General features: G+C 43.8%; 1 non-coding gene across 1 annotated transcript; it reads right to left on the bottom strand.

The window, feature by feature from the left end:
- Positions 1 to 5,977: 5,977 nt before the first annotated feature.
- Positions 5,978 to 6,071, bottom strand: trnai-uau (transfer RNA isoleucine (anticodon UAU)). The gene is made up of 2 exons: positions 6,034 to 6,071; positions 5,978 to 6,013 (listed from the first exon to the last, which is right to left on the bottom strand). It is a non-coding gene; the product is annotated as a tRNA-Ile (tRNA).
- Between the last annotated feature and the right edge of the window lie 304 nt (positions 6,072 to 6,375).

The raw sequence follows: 6,375 nt of genomic DNA, 5'->3' as shown, positions 1-6,375 counted from the left end.
GGAAAAACTATGTGTGCCAGTTCGCTGGAACACATACCTGTGTCATATAAGAAGTGCACACAAACAACTACATGAACAACACAAACACACATTCAGCGCTTCAGTACAGTCCTGCTCATCATTTAGCCTACACAACCCACACAAAATCTTGTAGCGAACAGAGGGGGCAGGAAACAAACTCAGGTCTCTGGTAAAAGGCAATCACCCTACATTACACCAATAGGTTTAACCCTTTTGGTGGGAATTGTAACGCAGCTCATATCGAGAGGATCGCATGTTCCCATGCTTCGACTTTCTTTCAAGCCCCTTCACACGTCCACCTGTGCATTCCGATGGCCTCACTGCACAATCCCGCTTCTGACAACCAATGTGGTGTTTATGCCCTCTGCTCCGTTTTATTGTTACACTGCACAGGCGTTGTAATGTTACACTGCACCGGCGTTTTAATGTTACACTGCACAGGCGTTTTAATGTTACACTGCACAGGCGTTTTAATGTGACACTGCACAGGCGTTTTAATGTTACACTGCACAGGCGTTTTAATGTTACACTGCACAGGCGTTTTAATGTGACACTGCACAGGCGTTTTAATGCTACACTGCACAGGCGTTTTAATGTTACACTGCACAGGCGTTTTAATGTGACACTGCACAGGCGTTTTAATGTTACACTGCACATGCGTTTTAATGTTACACTGCACAGGCGTTTTAATGTTACACTGCACAGGCGTTTTAATGTTACACTGCACAGGCGTTTTAATGTTACACTGCACAGGCGTTTTAATGTGACACTGCACAGGCGTTTTAATGTGACACTGCACAGGCGTTTTAATGTTACACAGCACAGGCGTTTTAATGTTACACTGCACCGGCGTTTTAATGCTACATTGCACAGGTGTTTTAATGTTACACTGCACAGGCGTTTTAATGTGACACTGCACAGGCGTTTTAATGTTACACTGCACAGGCGTTTTAATGTTACACTGCACAGGCGTTTTAATGTTACACTGCACAGGCGTTTTAATGTTACACAGCACAGGCGTTTTAATGTTACACTGCACAGGCGTTTTAATGCTACACTGCACAGGCGTTTTAATGCTACACTGCACAGGCGTTTTAATGCTACACTGCACAGGCGTTTTAATGTTACACTGCACAGGCGTTTTAATGTTACACTGCACAGGCGTTTTAATGTTACACTGCACAGGCGTTTTAATGTTACACTGCACAGGCGTTTTAATGTTACACTGCACAGGCATTTTAATGTTACACTGCACAGGCATTTTAATGTTACACTGCATGGGGGTAGTGGGGGGCTGCACAAAACAACAAACCTAGCCTGAACTAGCTACCCATAAATCCCAATACAGCAGGAGGTATCTCCCCAGAGAGATAATAACGAGAGAGAAAATGGTGCTCTCCCAACTAGCTATATCCCCAATCCTACGTTCAGCTTCCCCCTCTTCTGTTACCACGACAACATAATAAACAAGGAACGTGACTGGTGCTGCCAGCCAGGGGCAGGGTCGGCTCACCCTACCACCTGAGGGTCGCTACAATACGTTAGTGAAGAACCCATGCCTAATTTACCCAAGGGCACATTTGAGTTGAGTGAGAAGTGAAACGTGGTGTGAGGAAAAATAACATTCCTGGAAATGTTTGGACAGACAAGTGCATTGTGGTGATGATGGTGTGTTTGGCATGTCTCCATCCAAACCTGTCTATGCTGAACAGACGAGCTTGCATTACAACACACTGCCTCCACAAGTGTAGACAGGATATGGTGATGAGGGACTACATTGCTGTTTGTGTGCATGCATGAGAGGGTGCATGTGCAACTTTAGAGACAGCCTGCATGGGAAGAGAACCGCAAGAGGGGCCTACGACTCCCAGGGTGCAGTACAAGAACCTGTCTTACTTATGCCAACAGAGGAATTGCAGACTCAAAGAAAACCTGCAGATTGAGCATATTATACCGAAATATTCGGAGAAGTGGCCACCTAAGGGCCTGGTTCTCGTGTCCAATAGTCCACTTGAGAACTCTGACTGACAATTTGTTGGAGACGCTACATCCCTTCAGGAAATAAACAAAACTGCTCCATACTGAACGTAAGTGAAAAAGGGTAAGCTACAGAGCTTGTGAGAGTCTTGAGAGTACTGGTGGGAAGATGGTTTTTCATTTTTGTAGTGCACGAGGGACAAGTTCCTCCCCTCCTGTGACCTTGTTTTCCACTGATCTCATGCTAATTGCATCTGGCCTCAAGTGTTCCTGGGAGGGCACTAAATGAACGAAGGTTAAATCCCTCGACAGACCATGTTTTTTTAAATCAGCTGTGTTCTTTCCGTGTAACAGTCAATTATATGAATCTTAGTCATTTAAATTGGGATGATGTCGAAATCTGAGTGTGTGTGTATTGAGGTCGGGAATAGGAGGAGGAGGGGGAGAGGGGAGTAGACGGGGAGGCCAGCTGCCAAAGCTCTCTGCTCAGTGCTCAGTTTTCTCTACAGTAAATCTCTCTCCTCTATCACATGTTGCTCATCTTCAAAATGGATCCATCCACTCAAACTCACTTATACAGTTGTAGGAGCCCTATATAGCAGGGGTTCAAAAACGTTTTTGCTTTGTGACCCACCATAGGGGTTGAGCGCTGAAAAGACATACAGACCAAAGAATAAGTACAAAATATTATCTTGGCATCGGACAGAAAAATGTGGAGTTTAATAGCTAATCTCCTGTAATTCCACACATCCTGCCATGGAGCTGAAATAACTTATTTAAAAAAAAAAGCCAATTCAACACATTTTGACATGGCTAATTCTGTGTTCTTACCCTCAAACATTATAACACAATCAATGGGGGCCTGATTGTCAAGCTTTTATTTAGTTGATTGTAAAATCTCAAAGACGATAAACTATTATGGAAAAATATACACTGAGTGTACAAACACCTTCCTAATATAGAGTTGCACCCCCCTTTGCCCTCAGAACATCCTCAATTCGTAGAGGCATGGACTCTACAAGTCCTCGAAAGCGTTCCACAGCGATGCAGACCCATATTGACTCCAATGCTTGCAGTTGTGTCAAGCTGGCTGGATGCCCTTTAGGTGGTGGACCATTCCTGTATACACACTGGGAAATGTTGAGTGTGAAAAACCCAGCAGCGTTGCAGTTCTTGACACATTAAAACCGGTGTGCCTGGCACATACTCCCAAACCCTGTTCAAAGGCACTTACATCTGGCCCATTCACCCTCTGAATGGCATGCGTACACAATCCATGTCTCAATTGTCTCAAGGCTTAAAAATCCTTCTTTAACCTGTCTCCTCCCCTTCATCTCCACTGACTGAAGTGGATTTAACAGGTGACATCAATAAGCTTTCACATTGATTCACCTGGTCAATCTATGTCATGGAAATAGCAGGTGTTCCTAATGTTTTGTTCACTCAGTGTGTAGGTCCATTATCTCTTCTACATACTTTCTGTTTGGTTTTAGTGATTGAAGTTTACACTGAAAGTGCTTTTCTATCTTCTTATGAAGGGGGGGTGGGGGGGGGGCAATGTCATCCAGCAACCCACCTTTGACTCCTGCCGTCTCGACCCACAGTTTTTAACAACTGCTCTATAGGACACCGCACGCACTAATGCGTGTCGTCCTATGTCGTCTGATATAGGGCTAACTCACATAAGGTTGTTTAAATGAATTAGGTGCTACCTAAATAACAGCTTAAAGCCTATTCCTAGAGAGTTTTCTTTTCAGCTTTTATACATTCCCCTAATCTATTTGTCCAGGTGTTCAACATGTTCTTCCCAGCAACATTTATATTTCACAATGTTTTAATAGTCTATTGCACTTGTTTAACATCCAACTAGTATTGAACATTCTGATCAAGTTCAGGAAGCATTGTAATGTTAAAATTATAGACTGTTCATTTTGCTAACTGTCTTTTTCCTCAGACAAGCGCACACACACACACACACACACACACACACACACACACACACACACACACACACACACAAAAACACACACACACACACACACACACACACACACACACACACACACACACACACACACACACACACACACACACACGTAATCAGTATAGGAGAACATTCTAACATTTCAAACAAACATAAATGTTGGGAATGATAAATCAATCAAATGTGTCTAAATGCTGTTTTGATTCAAATAAAGAGTGGTAGCGATTCACTACCAGCCACCAAACCTCATTGATGTAACCAGAGATGGTACACCCCACTCATAGCATGGATAACAGCGCCCCCCAGTGGGACTTGATACAAGACATAACAGGCTGGCAAGAGAAATAGAGTATAGTAACTACAACATTCTAATGTAATCTGGTAGATTACCTCAATCAATCAAATCAATCAAATTGATTTATAAAGCCATTTTTACATCAGCCAATGTCACAAAGTGCTGTACAGAAACCCAACCTAAAACCCCAAACAGCAAGCAATTCAGATGTAGAAGCACGGTGGCTAGGAAGAACTCCCTAGAAAGGCAGGAACCTAGGAAGAAACCTAGAAAGGAACCAGGCTCTGAGGGGTGGCCAGTCCTCTTCTGGCGGTGTAGGGTGGAGATTATAACAGTGCATGGCCAACATGTTCAAACATTCATAGATCACCAGCAGGGTCAGATAATTATAATCACAGTGGTTGTAAAGGATGCAACAGGTCAGCACCTCAGGAGTAAATGTCAGTTGGATTTTCATAGCCAATCATTCAGAGTTAGAGACAGCAGGTGCGGTAGAGAGAGAGTCCAAAACAGCAGGTCCGGGACAAGGTAGCACGTCCACTGAACAGGTCAGGGTTCCATAGCCACAGGCAGAACAGTTGAAACTGGAGCAGCATCATGACAAGGTGGACTGGGGACAACAAGGAGTCATCAGGCCAGGTGGTCCTGAGGCATCCTAACCCCACCCACTTTGCCAAAGCTCAGCCCACACACCACTAGATGGATATCTTCAACCACCAATCTACTCCCCTGAGACAAGGCCGAGTATAGCCCATGAAGATCTCCCCCACGGCACAAACCCGAGGGTGGCGCCAACCCGGACAGGAAGATCACGTCAGTGACTCAACCCACTCAAGTGACGCACCCCTCCTAGGGACGGCATGGAAGTGCACCAGTAAGCCAGTGACTCAGCCCCCGTAATGGGGTTTAGAAGCAGAGAATCCCAGAGAATCTCAACTACAGTCCCTCTCACCTTGTCCAAGAACAAATGCAGTTCATTATCAAAGACCAACCCCTCTAGTGAAGTTAAACTGCAAGTCACTCATGCTGCCTCCTATCGATAATAAGAGGGAACTACTTCAGCTCAGTTGATGAAATACAGTATGAGTTCACAACAAACATACACGTCTGAAATGTATAGCTAAAAACTAACACTATACTTGCACGTTTATATAAGCAAAGTCCTCCCACCAAATCATAACACAAAAGCAGAATAACTAGAACATTGATAGCCTATCATGAAAGTCAGAATATCAATACTCTTATGAGGGAAAGGGCAAGAAACATGCCTACACATTGAGGTGCGTTGCAAGGGAGTGTCGATGATAGCTACTGTATTGTGTTGTATGATTTCATTTTGAAGCAGGCAGGGATGTGAATGTGATCATCAGGCTCCCCTTGACCCATGTGCACGAGCACAACATAAATCAGCAGGAATATATTTGAATGATAAAATGTTGCTAAGAAATGGTAGCGTATTCATCCAATTGTTGTATGAGAATACGAATCTTGATTTAAACTCTGCTTACATTATGTACTAGGTTGAGGCTAGAGACAAGAAAATACAATTCATACAGGGTATATTCTTTGTCTATGCTGCTGAACTGTCGAATTGTCAGACAACGATCGTTTAGGTTGCTGCGTGGCTGGTCAACGTATTCCATGTTAATACAACTTCAATGGGATAATACATACCTATCGCTCTCTCTTAGTAAAAACACTGCTCCAGGTGAGGCTCGAACTCACAACCTCGGCATAGCTCTACAATGTACTGTCATATAAGTACCGCGCGCTAACCGATTGCGCCACTGGAGCTCCGCTACTTCGGCTCAGCAATACAGTGTATGAACCCTCTAATCTGGATGTTAGCTCCTATTCCTCCGGTTTCTGCTGTATTCAGTATATTATGTTATGTGTTGCAACATAGTCAGCAACGTACAGTAACATGCATAGAAACTGATCTAGATCTGCCTCTCTCTGATAAATGACTCTGATAAATGACTGATTTGCCAAATCACTCGTTTGCGTTGTTTGAACATAGCTAACGTTAGCTCGCCTGAACTGTTTACTGGATTGATATAGCTGTCCGTTGTTGAGTGTATTGTGTCTTACAACTTCA

The sequence above is a fragment of the Oncorhynchus kisutch genome, linkage group LG11 (assembly GCF_002021735.2).
Source record: "Oncorhynchus kisutch isolate 150728-3 linkage group LG11, Okis_V2, whole genome shotgun sequence".
Taxonomy (NCBI): Eukaryota; Metazoa; Chordata; class Actinopteri; order Salmoniformes; family Salmonidae; genus Oncorhynchus; species Oncorhynchus kisutch.
The sequence above is the reverse complement of the archived record's forward strand: the minus strand, read 5'-3'. Positions and strand labels throughout refer to the sequence as shown.